Source organism: Ovis aries, chromosome 10, assembly GCF_016772045.2.
Source record: "Ovis aries strain OAR_USU_Benz2616 breed Rambouillet chromosome 10, ARS-UI_Ramb_v3.0, whole genome shotgun sequence".
NCBI classification, from domain to species: Eukaryota; Metazoa; Chordata; class Mammalia; order Artiodactyla; family Bovidae; genus Ovis; species Ovis aries.
This window is the reverse complement of record NC_056063.1, coordinates 9,621,412-9,634,445: the sequence shown is the minus strand read 5'-3', so window position 1 is coordinate 9,634,445 and position 13,034 is coordinate 9,621,412.

The window sequence follows — 13,034 nt, the reverse complement described above, 5'->3', positions numbered from 1 at the left end:
GAAATTTGGGTTTCCCAGGTAGTGCTAGTAGTAAAGAATCTGCCTTCCAATACAGGAGATGTAAAGATGAAGATTTGATGCCTGGATAAAGAAGATATCCTGGAGGAAGGAATAGCAATGCACTCCAGTATTCTTGCCTGGAGAATCCCATGGACAGGGGAGCCTGGCAGGCTACAGTCAGTAGAGTCGCAAAGGACTGAACACAACTCATGTATGGATGTGAGAGCTGGACTACAAAGAATGCTGAGCACCGAAGAATCAATGCTTTTGAACTGTTGTGTTGGAGAAGACTCCTGAGAGTCCCTTGGACTGCAGGGAGATCCAACCAGTCCATCCTAAAGTCCTGAATATTCATTGGAAGGAATGATGTTGAAGCTGAAACTCCAATACTTTGGCCACCTGATGCAAAGAACTGACTCATTTGAAAAGACCCTGATGCTGGGAAAGATTGAAGGTGGGAGGAGAAGGGGACAACAGAGGATGAGATGGTTGGATAGTATCACCAACTCAATGGACATGAGTTTGAGTAAACTCCGGGAGTTGGTGATGGACAGGGAGGCCTGGTGTGCTGCAGTCCATGGGGTTGCAAAGAATTGGACATAACTGACGGCCTGAACTAAACTGAAGCAACTTAGTATACACGCCTGCAGCTCTATGCAGTCTGTTTATCTAGTGGAGGGGTCTAGATAATAGAAAAGTAGGTGATTTTAAATGTGAGATAGTTTGATAGAAAAAAGGAAGATGAATGCAAGCTGAATGTACAAGTTTAGAAACCGTAAGCCAGATATAGAAGATAAATGATGGTGGTGGTGGTTTAGTCCCTAAATAGAGTCCAACTTTTTGCAATATCATGGACTACAACTCACCAGGCTTCTTTCTCCATGAGATTTCCCAGGCAAGAAGACTGGAGTGGATTGTCATTTCCTTCTCCAAAGAAAGATAAGTACTGTCAGCTATTCTGTAGAATCAAAACAAAAAAAAAAAAAAACGGAGGAAAAAAAAATCAGACACATAAAAACAAAGAGTAGAAAAGTGATGGTCAAGAGCTGGGGATTGAGGGAAATAGGGAGGGATTAGTACACGGATACAATTCAGTCATAAGATGAGTAAGATCTGAAGATCTAATGTGAAACATGATAACTGTAGTTATACTACAATATTTTGTATCTGAAATTTTCTTAAAAAGTAGAACTTAAAATTGTACCCCTCCAAAAAAATAAATAAATAAAATTAAAAAATACATACGTGAGATGATGAATGTGCTAATTAACTCAGCGAATGGAGTCCTTTTGCAATTTATACCATACAAATTCATCACACAGTGCACTTTAAATATTTTATCATCTTGTTTGTCAATTATATCTGAATAAACCTGGGAGGGAAAAATATTTGTGTAGAAGTAGGTGAAAATTAAATGCTAAAAGTAAATTAGATTCATCTTTTCTCCTTGTGGCCTTATGAAAAATTTTATCAGATTGAAGATCATTCTCTTATTAATTTTGCACATGGATAATGGGGTGGTTTCTTAAGAGTCTTATCTTATCTTTAATGACATTATAGCAAATATCAAGATGCCTTCTAAAAGACAAGAGATGTTTGTCTATTTTTTCCTCAATTTACAATGAAAGATTTCAAAATGAAATTTTAAATTTTGAATTTTAAATAAGAAATTTATTTATCTGAAAATACTTGAGTCCCTTCCTGGGGGAAAAAAAATGATCAGTAGTGAAATTATTACGCTAGAACAGCTCTTATATCCCTTGGAATGAAGCTTATTATTCCATGATGATGCTTATGTAACCATTACCATCCTTATTTGTTTCTATAATTCTTTATTCCAAGAACTTCTGGTATTCATTTTTAGTGAATGATTTGAAGAATATATTTATTAGTGACAACATTGGCTTTAATTAAAAATACATGACAGAAAAATGTATCACTTCAGTAATGCACTTACTTTGTGTCTGTTAAGGATAGCCTTTGCTCCCAATAATGTTATGTAGGTACAGTCACTCTCAAGTCATTATAACATGATTTTCTTAATGAGACAGTTTTACTTTCCCTTCAAATGAAATAAAATATATTTTATTATACTCTCCTTGGGTCTCTTCAAATTATAAAAAGCATAATGCTTATTAGTGATAGGTGAAGAAAGCAGTGGCTAATATTGTCTTATCCTTCCTGCCTGCCTCTGAAAATGATAATTGTAATTTTAATTTGAATTTGAGGCATACGTAAAAAATGTTCACTATGTGATACTTCTAGGTTGAACTATATACTTATGTTTCATTACGATTCTTGCAGCAGTTACAGTTTCAATTACATTTTTCAATCATAGTAACATTTGTATTACTACTATTGATTTCAACATGAAGAGTTTCAAGATGCAGTCTTCCCCAGTTCAGGTCAGTCACTAAATCGTGTCCGACTCTTAGCGACCCCTTGAATTGCAGCATGCCAGGCCTCCCTGTCCATCACCAACTCCTGGAGTTCACTCAGACTCATGTCCATCGAGTCAGTGATGCCATCCAGCCATCTCAGCCTCTGTTGTCCCCTTCTCTTCCTGCCCCCAATCCCTCCCAGCATGAGTCTTTTCCAATGAGTCAACTCTTCACACAAGTTGGCCAAAGTACTGGAGTTGCAGCTTTAGCATCATTCCTCCCAAAGAAATCCCAGGGCTGATCTCCTCAGAATGGACTGGTTTGATCTCCTGGCAGTCCAAGGGACTCTCAAGAGTCTTCTCCAACACCACAGTTCAAAAGTATCAATTCTTCAACACTCAGCTTTCTTCACAGTCCAACTCTCACATCCATACATGACCACAAGAAAAACCATAGCCTTGACTAGACAGACCTTTTTTGGCAAAGTAATGTCTCTGCTTTTGAATATGCTATCTAGGTTTGTCATAACTTTCCTTCCAAGGAGTAAGAGTCTTTTAATTTCATGGCTGCAGTCACCATCTGCAGTGCGGTATTTATTGTATATACTTTCATAAGTTTAATGACCACCATTGCGGAGGAGAGAACTGCTATTATGAAGCTCTAAAAGGACCTGGCTACTTTCTCCTAAGCAAGTGTTATGCCAACAAAGTTATGTGGAAGTGAAGTGAAGTCGTTCAGTCGTGTCCGACTCTGTGACCCCATGGACTGTAGCCTGCAAGGCTCCTCAGTCCATGGGATTTTCCAGGCAAGAGTACTGGAGTGGGTTGCCATTTCCTTCTCCAGGGGATCTTCCCAACCCAGGGATCAAACCCGGGTCTCCCACACTGCAGGCAGACGCTTTACCATCTGAGCCACCATGGATGTGGAATCATCTGTTTTAATTCATTCTTTTAAAAATCAAAGATTAGATTTTATTGAGTAGCAAACATATACTAGTCAATGTGCTGTGCTGTGCTAAGTCGCTTCAGTCATCTCTGACCCTTTGTGACACTATGGACTGTAACCTGCCAGGTTCCTCTGTCCATGGGATTCACGAGGCAAGAATACTAGAGTGGGTTTCTGTGGCCTCCTCCAGGGGATCTTTCTGACCCAGGGATGGAACCCTTGTCTCTTACATCTCCTGCATTGGCAGCTGGGTTCTTTACCACTAACACCACCTGGGAAGCCCATACTATTCAATACACACATACAAAAACAATGAAAAAATTTTGTCACAATGAAGCATTTTTATTCATGCAAAGTACAACTTAAAAATGCCCTACATTTTCAATTATTAAGTAAGAAAGTATAGTTCATGTCATTGTGATTATATTATCTTTTAAATATGGTTTCTAAAATATGTACAGATTTAGTGAAGAAAAGGGCTTTGAACAACAAACTTGCAGTAAAAGCAAATTTAAAAGCCTAGTTTAGGCATAGAAGTATAGCCTTTACCTTCCCAATAACGTTCTAAAAACTTTCTGTAATTTTATGTTTCTATCTCTTTCAGTTCAGTGCAGTCGCTCAGTCATGTCCAACTCTTTGAGATCCCATGAATTGTAGCACACCAGGCCTCCCTGTCCATCACCAACTCCCGGAGTTCACTCAGACTCACGTCCACCAAGTCAGTGATGCCATCCAGCCATCTCATCCTCGGTCATCCCCTTCTCCTCCTGCCCCCAATCCCTCCCAGCATCAGAGTCTTTTTCAATGAGTCAACTCTTCACATCAGGTGGACAAAGTACTGGAGTTTCCGCTTTAGCATCATTCCTTCCAAAGAAATCCCAGGGCTGATCTCCTTTAGAATGGACTGGTTGGATCTCCTTGCAGTCCAAGGGACTCTCAAGAGTCTTCTCCAACACCACAGTTCAAAAACATCAATTCTTCGGTGCTCAGCCTTCTTCACAGTCCAACTCTCACATCCATACAATACCACAGGAAAAACCATAGCCTTGACTATACGGACCTCAGTTGGCTAAGCAATGTCTCTTCTTTTGAATATCCTATCTAGGTTGGTCATAACTTTTCTTCCAAGGAGTAAGTGTCTTTTAATTTCATGGCTGCAGTCACCATCTGCAGTGATTTTGGAGCCAAAAAAAAAAAAAGTCTGACACTGTTTCCACTGTTTCACCATCTATTTCCCATGAAGTGATGGGACTGGATGCCATGATCTTCGTTTTCTGAATGTTGAGCTTTAAGCCAACTTTTCCACTCTCCTCTTTCACTTTCATCAAGAGGCTTTTTAGCTCCTCTTCACTTTCTGCCATAAGGGTGGTGTCATCTGCATATCTGAGGTTATTGATATTTCTCCTGGCAAACTTGATTCCAGCTTGTGCTTCTTCCAGTCCAGCGTTTCTCATGATGTACTCTGCATATAAGTTAAATAAGCAGGATGACAATATACAGCCTTGATGTACTCCTTATCCTGTTTGGATAAGTCTGTTGTTCCATGTCCAGTTCTAACTGTTGCTTCCTGACCTGCATACAGATTTCTCAAGAGGCAGGTTAGGTGGTCTAGTATTCCCATCTCTTTCAGAATTTTCCACAGTTTATTGTGATCCACACAGTCAAAAGCTTTGGCATAGTCAATAAAGAAGAAATAGATGTTTTTCTGGAACTCTGTTGTTTTTTCCATGATCCAGCAGATGTTGGCAATTTGATCTCTGGTTCCTCTGCCTTTTCTAAAACCAGCTTGAACATCAGGAAGTTCACAGTTCAAGTATTGCTGAAGCCTGACTTGGAGAATTTTGAGCATTACTTTACTAGCGTGTGAGATGAGTGCAATTGTTTGGTAGTTTGAGCATTCTTTGGCATTGCCTTTCTTTGGGATTGGAATGAAAACTGACCTTTTCCGGTCCTGTGGCCACTGCTGAGTTTTCCAAATTTGCTGGCATGTTGAGTGCAGTACTTCACAGCCTCATCTCTCAAGATTTGAAATTGCTCCACTGGAATTCCATCACCTACACTAGCTTTGTTCGTAGTGATGCTTTCTATGGCCCACTTGACTTCACATTCCAGGATGTCTGGCTCTAAGTGAGCGATCACACCATCGTGATTATCTGGGTCATGAAGATCTTTTTTGTACAGTTCTTCTGTGTATTCTTGCCCCCTCTTCTTAATATCTTCTGCTTCTGTTAGGTCCATACCATTTCTGTCCTTTATCGAGCCCATCTTTGCATGAAATATTCCCTTGGTATCTCTAATTTTCTCGAAGAGATTTCTAGTCTTTCCCATTCTGTTTTTTTCCCTCTATTTCTTTGCTTTGATTGCTGAAGAAGGCTTTCTTATCTCTTCTTCCTATTCTTTGGAACTCTACATTCAGATGCTTATATCTTTCCTTTTCTCCTTTGCTTTTCACTTCTCTTCTTTTCACAGCTATTTGTAAGGTCTCCCCAGACAGCCATTTTGCTTTTTTGCATTTCTTTTCCATGGGGATGTTCTTGATCCCTGTCTCCTGTACAATGTCATGAACCTCATTCCATAGTTCATCAGGCAATCTATCTATCAGATCTAGGCCCTTAAATCTATTTCTCACTTCCCCTGTAAAATCAAAAGGGATTTGATTTAAGTCATACCTGAATGGTTTAGTGGTTTTCCATACTTTCTTCAATTTGAGTCTGAATTTGGCAATAAGGAGTTCATGATCTGAGCCACAGTCATTTCTTGTTTTTGCTGACTGTATAGAGCTTCTCCATCTTTGGCTGCAAAGAATATAATCAGTCTGATTTCAGTGTTGACCATCTGGTGATGTCCATGTGTAGAGTCTTCTCTTGTATTGGAAGAGGGTGTTTGCTATGACCAGTGCATTTTCTTGGCAGAACTCTATTAGTCTTTGCCCTGCTTCATTCCACATTCCAAGGCCAAATTTGCCTGTTACTCCAGGTGTTTCTTGACTTCCTACTTTTGCATTCCAGTCTCCTATAATGAAAAGGACATCTTTTTGGGGTGTTAGTTCTAAAAGGTCTTGTAGGTCTTCATAGAACCATTGAACTTCAGCTTCTTCGGCATTACTGGTTGGGGCATAGATTTGGATAACTGTGATATTGAATGGTTTGCCTTGGAAACGAACAGAGATCATTCTGTCGTTTTTGAGATTGCATCCAAGTACTGCATTTCAGACTCTTTTGTTGACCATGATGGCTACTCCATTTCTTCTATCTCTTTAGTTTTCCTCAAAGAATTATCGTTTCATATGCATTTGCTTCAATTTTTTTACTAATACCTTTTTTAATATGGTTTTAGGAAATCTAAATAAAAGAAGTCTATAAATACATTATATCAATTCTAAAACATATATTAGGTAAAATATTTACCAGTTGATAACATATTCATTTTTTTCAAGTTTTAGTGATTAGTGGAAATACATCATGTCATTAGCATTCACTTTGTTTTTCTAATCATTACTTTTCTTTGCCTTATATATTTTATTTACCTCTGTAGCAGTAAATTCTGAATCTCAGATCTCTACGTGATGTTTAGTTTTCTCTCATTTCTTAGATCAAGATAAAGATCAATTATGGTAATAACATTATTTCTGGTGATAATTTTTCTTTAGTAGCAATCTTTATATTCAAGTATCTGGTTTCTGAATACATTCTTTAGTGGATGGTGATCCTCATGAATCCCACATACACAAACACAAACTTTTAAATGTTACTTTCATTAAGTATTTGTGAATTATGGAGATGGAATGGTTGGGTATAGAAGTGGCTTCTTGGGAAACTAATTTCTGTAAATTAAGATCTTCTGAAAACATCTGTTCAGATTTTCTTATCACCTCCAAGTTCCTTGTGTGTGCTGAATCACTTCAGTCATGTCTGACTCTGCAACCCTGTGAATGGTAGCCAACCAGACTCCTCTGTCCACGGGGTCTTTTCAACCCAGGGATCAAATCTGCATCCCTTACATCTCTTGCATTGGCGACAGATTATTCACCACTAACACTACCTGGGAAATCCAAATTCCTTATATTATACCCAAAATTCCAAAATGATATATTTATGAATGCTTTTATATTTTAGAGCTTTGAGGCAGGATGTTTTAATCCATTCTGTTTTTAATCCCTTCTATTTTACCTTTGATTTGATATGTCCTTGGAAAACATTAATCCCCTTCTTACCTTAGCATATGTGAGCTAGTATTGTGTTTAAAATAAATTCAATAATCTGAAGATTAAGAAAATGCTTATATACATCATATCTTACAATGGAGGTCTGTTTTCAAATGAGATGACCAATTAGCCCACAATTAATCATTGGTATGAATGAATTTTTCATATCAATGCACTTGAACTAGCTCAGAAGAGGGATTTCAGCTGAGGAAAGGGACAAATGCAGGAGTCTCATTCTGAAAGAAAAATTTTGTTCTAAAAAGCAACACATGGAGGCTACCAAATGAAGGCAAACTGAAGCTGTTTTTGACACTGCAGGGGTGAATGGTGGGTATCAGGGTGTGACATGGCTCCTGAACTCTTGGAGAACAATGGATGTCCAAAGGCCTATGAAGGAGTTAAAACAGGTGGAGCATCAAATAAAACTCTCTGCTTTTCTTTCACTGTTGTAGAAACTAAAATGATCAACCTTACATATTTTTCATATTGTACCAGACTCATTTATTTAGAAATCTGTTCATAAAAGATTGTGTAATGATTTCCTACCTTTACCCATTTTGACAATAGGATTCTATTTCTCAGATATAATATACACTTAGCCTTCTAAGTAGGTTAATAATGCATTTTATAAATTGTGACGGATTGTGCATATCCTTTTACTCCTGTTTTTGTCTGATTTGTTCTTCCATGCATTTATTGACAACACATTGCACCACTTGTGTTTTACCCTAGAGTACTACCAGGGTGTCTTGCAATGTTCACTAACATTTCTAACAGTCTTTGACATCTCATGATCCCGAAGGAAAACTATGGTCGTGTACTCTATTTTTACATTAATGATGTCTTTTACTTATGCAAATGTGACAAGTCATTGGAGGGTGGAAATGAGTACTTTGGATATAAAGTGAAATCCTCTCTAGTTAATTGATTTTTCATTTGTTTTATTACATTAGAAGGAATTGTGTTAGCAATGAACTTACTTCAGCCTGAATTTACTTCCTCTGATCTTGTGCTTTGTCGTATGTATCCCCTTTTCTTTTAATCATAAGTAACTGCTTACCATTCTGCTTTTCACCCTCTGACCTAAGCTATTTAGCTCTCTCCACTAGCACACCACAATAACTGTTATTTCTACCACTTCTCTTAAGAATGACACTGTATAGTAGAGAATTCTTTGAGTTATACTCTAACTGTATGATGAATAACAATGTGAAATTTTGAAAAGTGAGTCAAGCTCATATTATGCATGTGATGGAACATACATCATCCATTTCTCATCTTAAGCCTCCTAGATCTTCAAAAGACAACACCTTCAACCTGTAAAATGATATTTTGAGGACAGCAGACATTTCAGTGAGTCTAAATTTAAAGTTAGAAGATTATCTCTAAAGTTGATCTATTGGAATGACTTATCTAAGTCAAAGTAATTCAAGTAATTCAGGTGTAGTGGAACACTTCTAATTTTAAATTCAGAAGCATTGAGGAGTGAGTTAGATTATTGGCTATAGTGCTTAGTTGATCCTCTTTCTTATCATCCTTGACTTTTAAACACTGGCCTTTTAAAAATGTGCTTCAGAAATCCATGTGCTCACAAGCATTTGATTCATTAATTTTGAAAGACTATTACAAAGGTCTTTGAGTGATAAGTTCAAAAATACCCAAACCCAAGAGTGAACATACACAATTAAAATAAAGAACTCTGTAAAAATGTCTCAGTGAATCAAAGGTACCAAAGTGAATCTTGGATGAAAAGGTGTTCATATTGTAATAGGGAAGTCATGTAATAGAGATATCATAAGAACATATCCTCACACAAAGGATCCCTGAGCTGGAGGTAGGCAGGATATAAAGAACTTACTTTTTGTCCCTATGTTTTAAGTACATAATTTATAAACACTTTTGTGCTATTAGTTAACAAGTGCTACAAAGGAATACAAAATATAAATTTTACAGATATCAAATGTCTGAGTAGAGTATGTACCTAATTTAATATTGAAAGACTCAGTTCAGTTCAGTTCAGTTCAGTCACTCAGTCGTGTCCAACTCTTTGCGATCCCATGAATTGCAGCATGCCAGGCCTCCCTGTCCATCACCAACTCCCAGAGTTCACTCAGACTCACGTCCATCCAGTCAGTGATGCCATCCAGCCATCTCATCCTCTGTCATCCCCTTCTCCTCCTGCCCCCAATCCCTCCCAGCATCAGAGTCTTTTCCAATGTGTCAACTCTTTATATCAGGTGGCCAAAGTACTGGAGTTTCAGCTTTAGCATCATTCCTCCCAAAGAAATCCCAGGGCTGACCTGCTTCAGAATGGACTGGTTGGATCTCCTCGCAGTCCAAGGGACTCAAGAGTCTTCTCCAACACCACAGTTCAAAAGCGTCAGTTCTTCGGTGCTCAGCCTTCTTCACAGTCCAACCCTCACATCCATACATGACCACAGGAAAAACCATAGCACTGACTAGATGGACCTTAGTCAGCAAAGTAATATCTCTGCTTTTGAATATACTATCTAGGTTGGTCATAACTTTTCTTCCAAGGACTAAGCGTCTTTTAATTTCATGGCTGCAATCACCATCTGCAGTGATTTTGGAGCCCCCCAAAATAAAGTCAGACACTGTTTCCACTGTTTCCCCATCTATTTCCCATGAAGTGATGGGACCGGATGCCATGATCTTCGTTTTCTGAATGTTGAGCTTTAAGCCAACTTTTCCACTCTCCTCTTTCACTTTCATCAAGAGGCTTTTTAGTTCCTCTTCACTTTCTGCCATAAGGATGATGTCATCTGCATATATGAGGTTATTGATATTTCCCCTGACAATCTTGATTCCAGCTTGTGTTTTTTCCAGTCCAGCGTTTGTCATGATGTACTCTGCATAGAAGTTAAATAAGCAGGATGACAATATACAGCCTTGACGTACTCCTTTTCCTATTTGGAACCAGTCTGTTGTTCCATGTTCAGTTCTACCTGTTGCTTCCTGACCTGCATACAGATTTCTCAAGAGGCAGGTCAGGTGGTCTGGTATTCCCATCTCTTTCAGAATTTTCCACAGTTTATTGTGATCCACACAGTCAAAGGCTTTGGCATAGTCAATAAAGCAGAAATAGATGTTTTTCTGGAACTCTCCAGCACCTTTGCCTAGAAAATCCCATGGACAGAGGAGCCTGGTGTTCATGGGGTCACAAAGAGTCGGACACGACTGAGCGACTTCACTTTCTGATGGATAAGGATAAGAAGCTTATGGAAGCTTCTTGATGGGAGAGACTGACTGAGGGGGAAACTATGTCTTATTCTGACAGGTGGGTCCCTGCTCAGCAAATCTTTAATCCAATTTTCTGTTAATAGTCAGGGCTGTGTTCCCTTCCTGCTTTTTGACCTGAGGCCAAACAGCGGTGGAGGCAATGAAGATAATGGCGACCTCCTTCACAAAGTCCCATGCGCTCACTGCTACACTCAGTGCCCCCGACCCTGCAGCAGGCCACCACTGACCCACGCCTCTACCAGAGATTCCTGGACACTCACGGGGAAGTCTGGGTCAGTCTCTTGTGAGGTTACTGCCCCTTTCTTCTGGGTCCTGGTGTGCATAAGGTTTTCTTTGTGCCCTCCAAGTGTCTATTTTTCCAGTCCTGTGTAAGTTCTGGTGGTCTATGATAGGTTTAATGGTGACCTCCTCCAAGAGGGCTTATGCCATACCCAGGTCTGCTGCACCCAGAGGCCCTGTCCCTGCAGTAGGCCACTGCTGACCCATACCTCCACAGAAGGCACTCAAACACGGTTCTGGCTCAGTCTCTGGGGTCTTTGGGTCCTGGTGTGCACAAGGTTTGTTTGAGCCCTCCAAGTGTCTCTGGCAGGTATGGGGTCTGAATCTAAAAGTGATTTTGCCCCTTCTACCATCTTTCTGGGGCCTCTCCTTGGATCCAACATTCTGCTGTCAACAGTTGTTTAGCAGCAAGTTGTAATTTTGGAGTTTTCACAGGAGAAGATGAGTGCATGTTCTTCTAATATGCCATCTTGGAGATGGTCTAGATCACTGCATCTTGTACAATGTTACAAACCTCTGTCCATAGTTCTTCAGGCACTCTATCAGCTCTAATCCCTTTAATCTATTTGTCACTTCCACTGTATAATTACAAGGGATTTGATTTAGGTCATACCTGAATGGTCTAGTGGTTTTCCCATGCACTGCTTCAGTCAGTGCCCCCGACCCTGCAGCAGGCCACCATCAACCCATGCCTCAGATGGAGGCTACTAGACACTCATGGGCAAGTCTGGGTCAGTCTCTTGTGGGGTCACTGCTCCTTTCTCCTGGGTCCTGATGTATACAAGTTTCTGTTTATGCCCTCCAAGAGTCTGACTCTTGTAATGCATGTATGTGTGTGTATAAAACATATATTTACATATATACACACATACACATATTATATAATTTTATATTTTGATGCAATATATACTAAACAAAAAGTAACCTCAGATTGAAGATTTTTTTTATAAGCTGAACTTGATGCTTACCAAATTGTAATGGGTTTCACATTTTATTAATCTGTTACTACAGAAAGATTACCACTTAATATTGTTTCATAATTCTATATAAATTGCTATTTGTTTGCACTGTACTGTCATGGTAGAGGAAAAAAAGATGCATCTTTACATTGTTTTGAACTTAATTTATTGCTCAGCTGGAGGAAGTATGTCAGTTACTAGCACTTGATCTAGATTTTGAGGCAATGGCACTCATCTCACAAGCTAGACAAGGAACAACAGGCTGGTTCCAAATAGGGAAAGCAGTGCATCAGGGCTGTATATTGCCACCCTGCTTATTTAACTTATATGCAGAGTACATCATGAGGAACACTGGGCTGGAGGAAGCACAAGCTGGAATGGGAGAAATATCAATAACCTCAGATATGCAGATGACACCACCCTTATGGCAGAAAGTGAAGAAGAACTAAAGAGCCTCTTGATGAAAGTGAAAGAGGAGAATGAAAAAGTTGGCTTAAAGCTTAACATTCAGAAAACTAAGATCATGGGATCCAGTCCCATCACTTCATGGCGAATAGATGGGGAAACAGTGACAGACTTTATTTCTTAGGCTCCAAAATCACTGCAGATGGTGACTTCAGTGGTGAAATTAAAAAATGCTTGCACCTTGAAAGAAAATTTATGACCTACCTGGACAGCATATTAAAAAGCAGAGACATTACTTTGCCAACAAGGTCCATCTAGTCAAAGCTTTTTTTTTTTTTTTTTTTTCCAGTAGTCATGTTGGACTATAAAGGAAGCTGAGCATCAAAGAATTGATGCTTTTGAACTGTGGTGTTAGAGAAGACTCTTGAGAGTCCCTTGGACTGTAAGGAGATCCAACCAGTCCATCCTAAAGGAAATCAGTCCTGAATATACATTGGAAGGACTAATGCTGAAGCTGAAACTCCAATAGTTTGTCCACTTGATGTGAAGAATGGACTCATTTGAAAAGACTCCAATGCTGGGAAAGATTGAAGGTGGGAG